This window comes from Euprymna scolopes, chromosome 46 (genome assembly GCF_053919585.1).
Source record: "Euprymna scolopes isolate OS-2025 chromosome 46, ASM5391958v1, whole genome shotgun sequence".
Lineage (NCBI taxonomy): Eukaryota > Metazoa > Mollusca > Cephalopoda > Sepiida > Sepiolidae > Euprymna > Euprymna scolopes.
Window position 1 is genome coordinate 139,062,061 of NC_136527.1, and position 15,978 is coordinate 139,078,038.

The following is a 15,978-nucleotide window of genomic DNA, read 5'->3' on the forward strand; positions in this document are numbered from 1 at the left end:
TTACTTGTAAACTGGTTTATTAATTGTAGAAAACAAAAACAAACGGGAGAAAAAAGGAGCTCAAAATGAAAGAAAAATAAAACAAATTATTTTTACAATTGTAGCCATCCGTATTATAAGATTTGTGTGACGTCACTTTCAATGTAAATAAAGAAGTGCGGAGCGTCAGATAACCAAATGTTGTATTATGCATTGTATAGGTACTCCTGCAGTCCTGCACTTTACGACCCGAGCTATTTTTTAACGCTATTATTTGTGTGACGTAACTTCCAATGTCAATAAAGAAGTGCGGAGCGTCAGGATAACTGCATTTCCATACGCCAAACATGGATATAAATATTGCTAAAACATCTGCTGGGTCATAAGCTTCATTTTGTCACCTAGGTTGCCTGTAGGCTGAGATAAACCGCGTCACACACACACACACACACACACACACACACACACACACTAGAAAAATTTATAATTAGATGAACATTTTGGGCAATACTCCATGTTCAACTAGAAAACTCCTACTTAAATCTTTATGTTGCCAAAATTTTACTATTGCATAAAAATTCTTATATTTGCAACTTGTGCATATATCCATTTTTTTACACTTGATTTTAACTACAGTTAAAACATTTACCACTGAAAGATCTCTGGAGTACATGGGATGAAGTTCTTACGAAAAAAAAAAAGTACTGCTTAATTTTGATCAAGTATTTTTTTTTTAGAGGAAAATCAAAGATAAACACTACCTTATGCTACAATAGAACACCGACCACTCTAATTTGTTTTTTTTAGGGGTATTTGAGGTTGCTGACAAGGAATCTGAGGTACTCCGAAAAAAAATTTCACTTAACTTGATTGAGTAGTTTTCTTTTTACAGCAGAAAAACACGTTTTAATGAGAGTGCATTGAAATCAGCCATCTTGGAATCTTTTGAACACACCATGGGGAGATAACTCAGTTTAAAGCGCCGACACTCCCTCCCCATCTTTAATTCTTGTTTTAGCATGAGACAGTAAAAAATAGTCAACTTTTATTTTTTACATTTCTATAAATATTTTTTTTTAATATTTAAAATATATTAGTACTTGTTTAATCAAGACATTAAAAAATGGAAATATCGAAAAAAAAAAAAAAGGTTATATTGTCCGAATCCATTTTGGAATGAAGTGTTAGGAAATGGATCGAGAAATAGAGGGAAGTGTGTAAATTATATTGTAGACACGTTTACAGGAAGTGAGGGTCAGCTGATCGGATTTGCGTGTGAGTCACGTGATCAGGTTAGCTGGATCGAAGAAATTGGTTTTAGACATAGAAGGTGACGGACGGCTTAACAGTCGTTCTCTCCCTTTAAATGTGGAGGGGGGGGGGGAACCGCTGACGTGTACCACGCAAGCCAGAGATTCACTTCCATCCTTCTGCGGTCGACATCTGGAAGGTGAATAAAAAACTATAAAACCAATTCATCGTTTGGAGTGAATAAATCTTTGTCCCAAAACAGGTACCAGTCTCCCTCCAAGACATGAGATGAATTCAGGTGGACCAACATCCACGACGCATGAAGGTATGCCCAAAAATACATGTACCCCACACACACACACACACAAACAAAAGCATATGAACAAATAGACTGGACCACTAGACGATCACACGACGTTCCCCCTTATTAGATAAATATACAACTGAAGGTCCCCGGAAAAATTTCACCTAATTTGATTGAGTAATTTTTTTTTTTTTTTTTTTTTTTTACAGCGAAAAGACACGTTTTTATGACAGCACGTTGAAGGTAGGCATCTTTGAATCTTTTGAACACGCCACGGGGAGATAACTCAGTTTAAAACACCGACACTCCCTCCCCATCTTTAATTCTAGCTTTTCTTCATAAAAATCGAACCTTTTGCTTGGTATCATAACAAACTGTTTGTTTTTTTGCTGTAAAAAACAAAAAAAAACTACTTGATGAAATTAAGTGAATTTTTTTTCCGGAGAACTTCATTCCATAACGGATACGTACAATATAATGTTTTTCGATATTTTCATTTTTTAATGTCTTGATTAAACTGTACAAGTACCAAATCTGATAATCAAACCCGTCGCAAATTTACTGTTTGCATGGCATAGAACCCCTGGACCCTGGGACGATTTTGTGCCATTTCGCCACCTTCAGTAATGCTTTCTTACAGTGAAATGACTTAGTAATTCGCAATGCAGGCCTCACTCCTGTACGTAGCCAAAGTTTTTCATAACATTTATACATAGTTTTACCATCTATGATAGCACATCTAAGACAGTAAACGACCAAGTTCTCTCTGATTCTCTCTCCTCTGATCTTGATCACGTTGTACAATGGGGAAAGGAGTGGCTAGTTACTTTTAATGCATCTAAAACCAAGCTTCTATCTTTACATCATCAACGTTCTGATCCCCATCTGGCATCAATTAAAATGAATGGCTCTCGTCTTAGGGAGGCCTCAAGTTTTGACAAGCTTCTGGGCTTGACCTTAAATGGAACAGGTACATCAAATCTGGGCAGGAAATGTTAGAAAGGACTTGTCCTGCCTTGATACGGTTCGAAATAGACTTTGTGGCCACGTGGGAGATGTCCTTTCTTTTTCACTGTAACCTCTTTCTCACAGAAGAGATGTTGCGAGTTTGTCTCTGTTTTATAGTTATTTTCATGGAAAGTGCTCGACTGAGCTTCAATCTATGGTCCCCCCCTCGCCAAACTTTCACAAGAAACACCCATCTAGCAGAAAACACTATCAATAATTTTCCCCACTCTTTATCTGTGCCTAAACCTAAACATAGATTCCATGATCAAAGCTTCTTTCTTAGAACTGCACGCCTATGGAATTGTCTTCCGTTTTCCTGCTTTCCAGCTGTCTATAATATGGTTGTCTTCAAGTCCAACGTGAACAGGTTTCTGATGAGCCGTTACACTTGAGTTAACAAATTTACCGAACTTCCATTACTATCAATTACTATATTGTCCTTTGTACTTTACACTCTTTAACCCTTATCCTTGAGTGGCCTCTCGGCCTTGATAAGTGGTGGCGCCTATGTAAAAAAAACAACAAAAAAACTGAATTAATGAATTTATTTTTGCTTTTTATGGGAAAATAAAGCATCGTAAATTTCAACAATAATAATTTTTACAACAACATTACGAAAATGTCTGTATTAATGAATTCAATATAACTCGAAGAAAACTGAATTTCTCGAACTACCGATATTACCATTGAATTAAGCAATTGTAGTAATAATAAAATAATTATTGACATTAATCTATCATTAAAACTAAAATCTATAGATCCCTCCCCCTTGCAAGTGTGTTTTTACAATAATCGGGAAAAATAACTTTATAGTTATATATTTGGAGATTTATAAGTTACTACTGTTTTTTTTAATATTTCCACACAAAAAAATTATATAGCAAAAAATATTTCTACTTTTTTTATTTTAAATTACAGATTTGGTATGATTTTTTTTATGCAAGATTTTAATATTTTCCTTGCTTGCAGTATTTTTATTTAAATCTTAGTGAAGATGATTGTCTGCCCTTGTTCGTCCTATATTTCCGACAATCGCAAACCTTTACTAAAGTTATGGTTTTCCAGTAGTAAAAGAAAAAAATGATTTGATTTATTATTGCTTTTTTTAATAAAAATAAAGTATTGGAAATTATAACAAAAAAATTCTTTAATTTTTACAGGAACATTACGATAAAAGCCCCTAAAGTCCGTATTAATGAATTCGATATAACTCGGAGAAAAATTAATTTTTCAAACAACCGGTATTGAATTATTGAATTAAGCATTGTTTATTTAATTTCACACAAAAAATTATGGTGCTTGTTTTATGATTGGGCCTAAAAAAATATTTTACGAGAAAAATCTGAAAAAAAAAAAAAATTTATAATGCACGTACTTATCACTGCATGAAGTCATATTCCAAAAATCATATAAATCGATCAAGTAGTTTCTTTTTTATTTAAGAAAATCAAATATTATGACACATTCTAGTAAAGAATTGCTTTTTTTTTTTTTACATAGGCATCACCACATCATCAAGACCAAGAGGCCACTCGAGGATAGGGGTTAAAGAGTGTACAGTAGAAATTGGACAATATAGTAACCGTTAATAATGGAAATTCGGTAAATTTCTTAACATATGGAACGGCTCATCAAAAACTTGAAGACAACCATATTGTAGTCAGCTGGAAAGCAGAAAAATGGAAGACAATTCCATAGGCGTGCAGTTCTAAGAAAGACGCTTTGTTCATGGAATCTACGTTTAGGTTTAGGCACAGATAAAGAGTGGGGGAAACTAGTGACAGTGTTTTCTACTAGACGGGTGTTTCTTGTGAATGTTTGGCGAGGGCGAGACCATAGAATGGAGCTCAGCCGAGCACTTGCCATGAAAATAAAGATAAAGCAGAGACAAACTCGCAACATCTCTTCTGCAGGGAAGAAAAAAGGGCATCTCCTACGAGACTACAAAGTCTATTTTGAACTCTATCAAGGCAGGACAATTCACACCATCTTGTTTGCGACTGATACGTTACTAGAAGTAACGACACTGACGACACCAGGTGGAAATCACATATTTGCACCAGATTTCTACCTGGTGTCGTCAGTGTCGTTACCTCTAGGACAACATGGCGTTCAGCATATTTCTGATAAACCGTGGGATAGTATTTGATTTTCTTGAATAATAAAAAAAACAATTGATCGATTTACGCGATTTTTGGAATATGACATCTTCATGCAGTGACAAGTACGTGCATTATAAAGATTTTTTTCAAACGTTTCTTATAAAAAATCTTTTTTGGCCCTTTTATAGACATGCACCAATAAATGTTTTTAGAATTATATTTTTATATAATAAATGTTTTGGTTTTCGAATATTTTTGTGTTTAGAAAAAAAAAATCTTGTTTATTTGTCGTATTAAGAAGAAATTGGAGTTGTTTGGTTTATTTTGTTATTTATTTCATTTTCAGCAACGATAATATATCAAAAAAAAAAAAAAAAGGTTATATTGTACGTATCTGTTATGGACTGAAGATCTCCGAAAAAAAAAATTTCGGGTTTGTATTACTGTAGACATAGATTCGAAAAAATTGTCAAAAAACAAATATATAACAAATAAATGTTATCAAAGGCAAGATAAGTTACTTTTCTACCAAACTGGATATATTTTTAGTGTTTTTATTTAACCTAACATGTTTATTCAGCTCGAAAAACATAGTGTTTACCGATGTATTAAAAAATTGCAAATGGCGACCGACTCTCTCTTTGAGACGGTAAGTTTGGGAAAATGAGTTATAAATAAAAAAAAAACAGTCAAAATACTGTTAAAAACCCGTCGAATATATGTCAGCCTATGTCACGGTAACATATATTGAGCGAGTTTTATTTTTTTTCCTCCCCCACCCCCTCGCCCTAAAAATTGTAAAATTTGATTTTCTTAAAAAAAAAAAAAAAAAAAAAAAAAAAACACTTGATTGATTTACGTTGTATATTTTCATCTAAGTTTTTCAGGTTCGCTTATTAAAGTCTGTTTTCAAACGAAAAAAAAAAACCCCGAGTGTTTTTCGACATTCTCTTTATTAAACAAGTCAATTTATTTATTTAATAAGTTTATTTATTTCATCTATATATATAAAAGCCAAACGTCTGTGTGTATGTATGTATGTTTGTTTGTAACACTAAAACTTTTGAAAGACGGAACCAAACTTGACAAATTTGGTATCATATCGAAGCCCCATCACCCGGATGACAAATATCGAAATTTCACGTCAAACGGACCACTAGAAGTTGGTCAACTGATCAGTTATCTTCGAGGGGGGCCCCCAAAAAACCTGTCATTATCTATATATATAAAAGACAAATGTTTGTTTGTAACGCTAAAACTTGAGATAAAATATTCCTCTCCCCTAAGAATAAAACATATGTTCAATATCTGCTTTTGTTTTTTCATTGTTTATACGGTCCCGAGCAACGCCGGGTAGCCCTGCTAGTTGTACTATAAAAACAAGTGCTTTTTTTTTTAGAAAAAATAAAGGGTTCTGCCATTTTTGTCGATTGTATGCCCTTTTGCTGGGTAGCATAACGAATTGTTTTTTCGCTGTAAAAACAAAAAAACTACTTGATGAAATTAAGTGAAATTTTTTTTCCGAAGAACTTCATTCCATAACGGATACGTACAATTCAAACTTTTTTCGATATTTTCATTTTTTTTTAATGTCTTGATTAATTACGCGATTGGGGGGGGGGCACCACAACACCAACACCACTCCCGCCCCTCCACTTCCCCCTCCCCAATGTAAACAGAATTTTTGCGAAATGTTAAACGGTTCCGTTGCTCGACCAATGTCAGCTCGGCTCGGCACTTACGCCAAAAATGGTTGATTAAACTGTAGGAGCACCTGTTAAAAAACTATACAAGTTCTATAATTGAATACCCCCCCTTCTAAAAAAAAAAATGAACGAAAAACATAAAAATATGTTTTTGTAAACCACTCGTGAAAACTTGATTTTTTTAGATCAATAAAAAAAGCATAATAAACTAGGTAACACAGAAAAATGAACCACAATTTTTTTTTGTTTTTCCAAATGTCTGCTAAAGATTCCTCCGCAGTGTGATAAGTCACTTCACTATGCACATGCGCACACGAATGCATCATGTAAAAAACGACCACTGAGGGTCTAGGGGTTCATACCATGCACACGGTAAATTTGCGAATTAAAGTGGTCGGTGTTCTGTTGTAGCGTAAGGTAATATTTACCAAATCAAATTTTAATGAGACCGATTGTGACGCAGCCATCTTAATCTGATGATTTCTAGTGGAGCCCGAACCAGAATTGACGGAAAATCCCGAAGATCCGGGTCAAATTCTGCAAAAATACGTTTTTTGGGTTTTTTTTTTTTCAAATTTCGCTATTATAGTGGAATTGCACCAAATAAATAAATAAACCTTTTTAAAATAATAAAGTTCATACCTCAATAAATGTTCTGTGTTTGGTAGAGGATAATTAATTTGCAAAATAGAAAACGAAAGACAATGTGTTTGCGATGAACTATTTTATCAAATAATCAAATTTTCGTTGGTGTAAAAACACATGGTTATGACGTAGTGGGAGGTGTGCATTGCGAATACAGGAGTAGAAGGATGAGGAGAACATTCATGTCTTTTATACCGAGGGTGAGAGTAAGTGCTAGTGGGAGGTTACATTTTATACTGAGAAAATAAAGGTAGGATAAGGATGAGGAAGAAATTACTATCTTTTATAGAGAGGGTGGGAGTGAGTGCTAGCGAGACTGAATGCTAGTAGGAGGTTACATTTCATATTCAGTAAATAGAGAGTAGCAGGATAAGGAGAAAATTAATGTCTTTTAAAGAGAGGGTGGGAGTAAGTGTATTGGAAAATTACATTTTATACTGAGTAAATAGAGGAGTAGAAGGATGAGGAGAAAATTAATTTCTTTTATAGAGAGGGTGAGAGTGAGTGCTAGTGAGAGGTCACATTTTATATTGAGTAAATAGGGGAACGCAGAATGAGGAAGGGTGAGAGTGAGTGTTCTCGAGATGTAACATTTTCTACTGAGGAGGAAACTAATGTCTTTTATAGAGAGAGTGGGAGTGAGTGCCAGTAGCAGGATGAGGAGGAAATGAATGTGGAGAGGGTGAGAGTGAGTGCTAGCGGGAGGTAACATTTTATACTGAGTAAATAGAGGGAGTAGCAGGATGAAGGAGAAATTAATGTCTTATTTACACAGAGTAGGAGGTGAGATTTTTATGAGGCCCTTAATAAAACAGGAATTTTTTTTTTGTGGAACAGTGAATTAATTGAATATTAAAATGTCTTATTTTATCTCCACCCCCGAAAAAATAATTATATACATTGCGGCAAACTAGAACCCCCGACCCGAAGTTCGCAGAAAACGGTGTTAGGTCAGATTTCGTTCCTTCAGTTGTAATACAACTTTAATACTATATCATGTAAGAAATTCTACATAAATAAGCAGGCTCTTTATTGGACGAGTTGTCCGTCCACGGATTTGTTTGAACCAATCAGATTGCATGTTATAACTAACTGGCGAGGATGTTTTTGGCGCCAAAATTATCCTTTCAAATCACCAGAATTCAACAAGATGCAAGCTTGAATGAACATTGAATTCTCACTTACGACTCGAAACCTTGAAATTACCATGTCACTATGAGACGTTTTAATGCCCAAATGTGGGGCGTGGGGCGAAATGTTATTATTTGCAAACACTAATGCCCTTATGTCGGGCGAGATTGTATAATTTTACACGCTGTTGTGAGAGTTGAACCCCCCCAACCCGGTCGGCTCGATTGCCGCCCTTTGGCTCTGGTGGCCGGAGAGTGACCTAGCAACGTGACTTCCTGTTTCTTGTATCCCTCTCTCTTTTTCGCTTGGCACCAAGCAATACACATGTATTAAACCACACGCTAGGGGTGTCAGAAATTTCGTGAAAAATGTTGAATAATTCCACCCCCTGTCTTTCCAAGCTTATAACTCCTCGAAAAATGTAATTCAAACCCTAATTTTTTTTTCAATTGAAGGAGCAAAGACCCAGGTTTCATTAAAAGAAAATTAAAAAAACAAAAAGAACGTATTTTTTTTTTTTAAAACAAAGTTTTAAACTTCGGACTTTACATGTAAATTTCTAAAAAAACACTACTTTTTTTGTTTTAAATTTGAATATATTATTTATTGATCTTTTATCTTCAATTTGTGATATGTAAAAATTTGGTGAGTAAATTAATTATTTACTTTTTAATAGACATTTCAAAATGGGGGGGGGCGTGAATTAAAAAAAAAAAACGTTTGCCTAAAATATTATATTCGGTTTATTGGAAATAGCATAAAATTTCACATTGACCCTGAAAATATCGTAAAAATAGAATAAATAGAAAAATTTTGATAGATTTTTAAAGTTTAAGAATTGAAAAATACTGAGCTCGTAAAATTCTATTAATTTCATTACTGTTTTTTTTAAAAATAAAAAAATAATATTTCTATTACTTTTATACAACTTTAATAGTTTATTTTGGAAGTATAATCCGTAAAGAAAATAAACAACCTTTTTTAAAAGAGAAATTATGAGTTTTTTATATTTTATTTGCAGTTCGTGTTAGGGGTGTCAAAAATTCCTACAAAAATTCTGATACACCTACCCACACGCTCCACAAGCACTCGAAGAGCAGCAACTAGAAATGTGAGGTAGGCTTGCATATTTTCTTGTATGAACAAGATGCTTACACGTAGAGCTAATACAATATGAACAATCCAAGACTGTTGTAATCAAGCTATATAGCACTCGTGTAAAATATGAACTATATCCTCTTTTTTGAGGTCAACACGTACAAGCCACAATCACACATCCTTATGTAACTACCAAATTAATGCACCAATGTATGAACTTTGCTTTGCTTTGTTTTAAATAAATAATGTAGTTATATATATATATACTAGCGGGGGTACCTGGCGTTGCCCGGGTGTTTGGGGGTGTGTATGTAGGAGAGGGTGACCCTGTTTTAATATTATAAAAAAAAACACGATGTTAAGAAAAACAGCGAACAAACGTTAAAAACAAATGGTATAAAAGAGGAAAAAAGTTTAGGTAGGAAGACAGGTTTGAACCCGAAACATCGAAGCTAAGGCGGAAAAAAAATGCCCGACACGTTACCCCTACGCCAAAGAGACATACAACTGAGAACGGATAAAATTAAACCTTTAAAAACACTTGCAGGTGGTTTAAAACTAACATCAACGTTTTCTAGGTCAAACATGACGTCATTGTCGTAGTAGCAGCAGCCGAGAAAATGAAGGAACGATTTTATCGGCACCCCTCCCTGTACAAAACTGATGATTTTAGGGTGATGGAATTAATGTTTTTGGCTAATTTTTCGATATTTGTTGGGCAAAGGTTGGAACTTAAAAATGATACCTATCTGGCGAAAATCCGTGACCCGTGTCGAAAGTTTTTGCGAGATATACAAACACACATACATACATACACACATTTTGCTTTCATATATATAGACTAGCAGGGGGAACCCGGCCTGGCCCGGGTGTTTGTAGGTGTGTGTGGTGGGGTGTGATCAAAACAACCCTGTTTTAAAAAAAAACGTTGGCCGGGTGTTTGGAGGTGTAAAAGAAAAAAAAAGTTTTAGTAGGAAAGTAGGCTTGAACCCCGAACCTTTGACGTGGAGATGGAAACAAAATGGAAAAAAACCCTGGCACCTAGCCATCTCGGCCACGAGAGAAGAAAAATGAAAAGCTTCGTGATTTAATGTTTATAAAATGAAATGAACAAGTGCGAGAACCTTATGTCGCGTGATGCTTGACCTTGAAACATGATAGGGCTGCAAGCCAGTTTTCGCTTGTTTTATACTGAAAAGCGAAAGATACACGAGACGCTCTTAAAATCTGGAAAAAATAACGCGTGAAAGTCGGGCAAATCAAATAGACAGGAGATCCCGCGTTCATAACTCTTAGATATTATCATTTAGACGTGATATAAAAAGTTTTAAGAAGGAATGAGCCGACCAAAAAGTCCAGCGAAAAAAGCCTTTTACAGACAGTGAACACACATGCATACATGATGATGATTGCAACGTCTTGTCAGACGAGTGCCACTCCCTAAGACATTTAAAATCCATGAGCCCAAATGCCTGAGGGAGTATCTATACAAAGATGATGTTACAGAGTCTTAGCTTTGTACGACAGCTAAGTCTCTCTCTCGGTTCAAAATGTTGAGATCCAGCAACAAGCAAGAGCAAGATAGCCAGCAACAAATTAAACTGCAGACCAGCTTAATACGGGTACTGGTCTCCCACTTTATGTTTTTTTAAATCAGAGATTTGCTTCTCCTAGAAAGGTTGCCTTCACCACGGCTTACGGGAGCCCTCTCCACCCCAATAGACATATACACACACACAAATATACACGGTGCTAGTTGGCTGTTGACCCAGAAAAAGAGTTCATTCGCCCTTTGGAAGGTCTTGTTTTTAAACCTTCAGGGAGACTAGCCGCCCTCCTCACCAAACAAGTCTGGTGGGGGAACCAGTTTAGTCGCCAGTGACCCGACCATGAGGCAGGTAGTACTGGGTTACATGGTACCAGTAGCATATGACATGACCTGACACATGTATATATGTATGTATGCATACATACATACATATATACATACACACATTTTCGCTTATATATATATAGATATACTGGTATAATGGTTTTCCTTATTACTAAGTCGTCAAAGACGAAATTAAGGTCTACTGTTTGACCTGTCATTGTCCGCCATTGGACTGAATCAACAGAGGACTGTTAGAGGCTACTCGACTTGCAGTATCCATCTTGGAAGATATCTCAACTCTTCAAGCTGCGCAGTTCTTCGTCAGCGGAGCTTTTATCGAAGACGAACTAATATGTCTTAGGGGACGTTACCAGCCCAAAGTGGCAAATAGCTGAAGATGACACATCCTTTGCAATATGGATTTTTTGCTTTACTAAAATTTACATACAAGTTTAAAAGCGCATTTCGGCATTCATTGAGGAATCTTGATTGCCCTCTCGGCCTTCTTTGGCATTCAATTAAATGATAAGGTCGGGAGAAGCTGCACCGACCGCGGGACCCCAATCAGACTCCTCAATCAGAGTTCTACCCAGGAACGCCAACCTTTCAGCATTTTTTTAGCTAGCCAGGTCAGGCATCCCCAGGCCCCCATCTTCAAGACGGCCTTCGGGTCAAGATCAAAGTGTAGTATCTGTTCCGGCAGATGCTGCACTTAAGATAATTTGTACCAGTCAATGGAGGGGAAACCCTCTATACTGGGACAATTATTATTTTTGGTAACCAGAGTGCCCCCTTTTTGCCTACTTTTAGGGGAGCTGGTTTTTACCTCACATTAAAAACGGCCTTGTGCCTAATTTGCTCAGTGGGGGAGCAAATAAATACCATCTTCAAGACGTTGAGTGCAGACCTGTCTACGGACAAGCGGCCGTCGCTCATTCCACAACAGTAAGAAGAGCTTGTAGTAATTCTGTTTGGTAGTAGGAAGGCAGGCTCAAACCCGTATCACAAACGAGTAAAAGAACGGGGAAAAACCTGACGTCTTTGCTGTTACAACCACCGCCAAACCGGAAGTGACGTAGGTTTACATTAAGGCTAGACAATCAAGGATGACTTTCGAAAATATGGGCATAAAAGCGACCCCTCCCTGTAGAAAAGTGCCAAGTTGAAGGTGAAGATATTAATGTTTTTATCCAATTTTCGATATTTGTCATCTGAAAGGTCGAACTTCAAAACGATACTGATCTTGTAAAAATCCGTTGCCTCTGTCAAAAGTTTTAGGCAGACGTGCAAAAATACATACATTCATATATTGGTAACTCAAATTTTCGACTCAAACCGATTAAAAAACTTGCCCTATCTCTGAATACCTTTATGTAAAATTTCAAATGTTTAGACCAGAAATTGTCTGAGTAATTTGGTAGAGACCGAAGTGGTCACATTTTTAAAAACTTTGACCCATATTATGATCCGTTAGCATTTATTGTTTTGGGCTCAAATCAAGTTATTAAGTTAGATCCATGTCCAAGGAACCTATATCTAAAATTTTAAATGTTTAGACACAAAATTGTCGGAGGAGTTTGGTAGAGTTCTAAAAGGACAAATCGTTAAACTTTGACACTTAACAGCCAAATTTCTGGCCGAAAACGGATTACAAAGATTTTTCCAAATCTACATACCCTGTATATCAAATTTCGAGTCTGTAAAATTGACAGAGTTATTGCGTAGGGAAATGTACACACACACACACACACACACACACACACACACACACACACACACACACTTTCACTTTTATAGATATACTAGCATTTCAGTCCGGCGTTGCCCGGGTGTTTGGATGTGTCTGTTGAGCAAAAAAAAAAAAGCAAAATAAAAAAAAAGTGGTAGTAGGAAGGCAAGCTCGCACTCATATCGCGAAGGAGGAAAAGAACGGGGAAAAACCTGACGTCTATGCTGTTACGACCACCAGAAAACAGGAAGTGACATTTTTTTTAAATTAAGGTTAGACAATCGAATGGAGATGATGTCTTTGAAAAATATCGGCGAAAAAAGCGCCCCCCCAGTTGAATGTGAAGATGTTTTTAGCCAATTTTTCGATATTTGTCGTCTGAAAAGTTGGACTTTAAAAAGATACTGATCTTGGTAAAACCGTCGCCTCTGTCAAAAGTTTTAGGCAGACATGCATACATTTATATATAAGTAACTAAAGTTTTAGGCAGACATACATACATTTATATATAAGTAACTAAAAATTTTCGACTTTAACTTTGACCCCTATTATGACCCCTTAATGTTTATTGTTTTGGGCTCAAATCAAGTTATTAAGATAGATCTGTAGGGACTAGGATATATAAATACCCCAATCCCGTTACAAAAGAATAATGAAACGAATGGGAATTGAAGGAAACAAAGACTCAATTAACGGATAAGATAAACGTCGTTTATTTGCTGTTGAAAGAAATGAACGTTTTAGTGTTATATATTCGTTATCATCGAGGTTATCCTAGAGGGGCACCAAATTCAACTTTCGTTACATAGGAATATGTTATATAGATTTCTTCATTTAGGGGCGCCATTTAAATCATTGAGGGCACTTTTTACGTTTGGGTGTATAACATCAAATAAGATTCCGTGTGCGTATGATTGTCTCTAATATAAATGGTTGTGCGTTTGATTATCATAAAGGGAATCGTGTGTGTGACATGTAATTTCTGAACCTACCTCTGCTTCTTCAAAACGGACCATCTGGAAATTTCTCATTCTGGAGGGAGACTTTATACCTGTTTGACGAAGATTTATCACTCCAAGATGATGAATGTGTTTTATAGTTTTTTATTTCACTTTCCCCAGAGGTCCTGCAGCAGGTGGAAGTGAAATCTGCTTGTGTGGGTTCTTCTTCACACACGTCAGCGTTCGTCTCCCCCCTCCCCAGTTAAGAGGGGGAGACCACGGAAAAACGTCCGTCTTCTTCAAAGCTCAAATCAAATCTTACCGATCTGCTGATCACGTCATACATACGTAATTTGGTCAACTGACCTTCGGTTCTGGTAAACGTGTCTACCTCCACGTTTACTCTCCTCTCTCTCTCTGTCTCTGTAACATTCCTTCCCCCCTTTTTATCAAAATGTATGGCGAAGGCATACATTTTCTACTTCCCACATTTACTAAGAATGGGATATATATGCTCACCCCACTGGCAAAGAAAACTGTCATACCTTTATTCAATATACTAAGTAACATAATATCAATAAATAATACCATGTGGCACTAATCCTTGCGCCCTCGAAGGTCAACAACTCCCTGTGACCCCATGGTCTCTTCATAACTTAAATCAGAATTTCAGGAGCATCCTTTACTACCGTCGACACTACGCGTGATCGATAAATTCTCGGCAATCAACCGACTATCATCGTCCTTGGCTTTACAGATCAGCTTTTCTTCCCATAGGTAGCACACACAAAAAAAATTTTCCATCCCAAGCCTTATCCTATTCATCATAAGCCTACTCTTATTACTAGTATTTTGTGGGAAACAAAAAACCACTTAACATTCCATATGGTGGGTAGCCTTCTATTTTCCTAAGTACTTGCATACATATTTCATTCATCTTCTCTTGAGCGATTCGTAACATAATGGCCACGTCAGCCATTGCACCCCCTCTGCCCCTTACACCATGTCAGAGGGCATTTCATTTGCTCCCTGAAGTTGATTACAACTAGATCCGCTCACGCTGGACAGAATACATTCCGTTTACTTCTATGTCAGAAAAAACTTTTTTTTTTCCAAAGTCGGTAAGCGCAACCTGCCTTGAAGACACATAGCTTCACGGAAAACATCGGATTTCCACACATGAAGTACTCAAAGTTGCTCCATGTTGATTCTACTCGAAATCAATAGAAATCACGATAAAAAAATAAAATTCGAATCATTTCTCGAGAATAATGAAATTAATAACTACCCATGTAATTCAACACCTCTCTAAAATTCTAACATGCTTGCCACAGAAATTAAATTCCATTCACGCCCCACTTTTTTCTTTCATTTCTTCATATAGTTTATTTAACCCTATTTTTATCCTTTTTTTTCCGACCTTACTTATGTGGTCAAAACGTCACTCATGTCGAATAGAACATTTATTCTACATTTCGAAAATTAAAATTTTTTTTTTTTTTTACAAAGGCATCACCACATTATCAAGGCCCAGAGGCCACTCAAGGATAAGGGTTAAAGAGTGTACAGTAGAAATTGGTCAATATAGTAATCATCAATAATGAAAATTTGGTAAATTTAATAACTTATATGGAACGGCTCATCAAGAACTTATTTACTTTAGACTTGAACACAACCATATTGTAGTCAGCCGGAAAGCAGGAAAACGGAAGACAATTCCATAGGCGTGCAGTTCTAAGAAAGAAGCTTTGTTCATGGAATCTACGTTTAGGTTTAGGCACAGATAAAGAGTGGGGGAAATTATTGATAGTGTTTACAGCTAGACGAGTGTTTCTTGTGAAAGTTTGGCGAGGGGGGACCATAGATTGAAGCTCAGTTGAACACTTTCCATGAAAATAACGATACATCAGAGACAAACTCGCAACATCTCTTCTGTGAGATAGAGGTTGCAAGGAGGAGAAAAGGACATCTCCTACGAGGCTACGAAGTCTATTTTGAACTCTATCAAGGCAGGACAAGTCCTTTCTAGCAGCTCCTGCCCAGATGTGGCAACAGTATTCCATCCTTGGACGTACCTGGCTCTTATATAGGTAGAGAATAGCATCAGCAGTGAGATATCTACTGGATCGATAGAAAGATCCCACCATTTTTCCAGCGGCCTTGGCAACAGATTTGATATACGTGTTCCATTTAAGATCAGGAGTAATGGTC

General features: G+C 36.4%; 1 protein-coding gene across 3 annotated transcripts in view; it reads right to left on the reverse strand.

Annotated features, from left to right (window-relative positions):
- LOC145271434 (uncharacterized) overlaps positions 1-7,084 on the reverse strand; it is an 89,552-nt gene extending 82,468 nt beyond the window's left edge. For 2 of the 3 annotated variants that reach the window (XR_013865873.1, XM_080126964.1), the window contains exon 1: positions 6,993-7,084. The gene's annotated coding sequence lies outside the window, so the exon portion shown is untranslated. The remainder of the gene's footprint in view (positions 1-6,992) is intronic. The other variant, XR_013865872.1, reaches the window with a different exon arrangement.
- Positions 7,085-15,978: the final 8,894 nt, after the last annotated feature.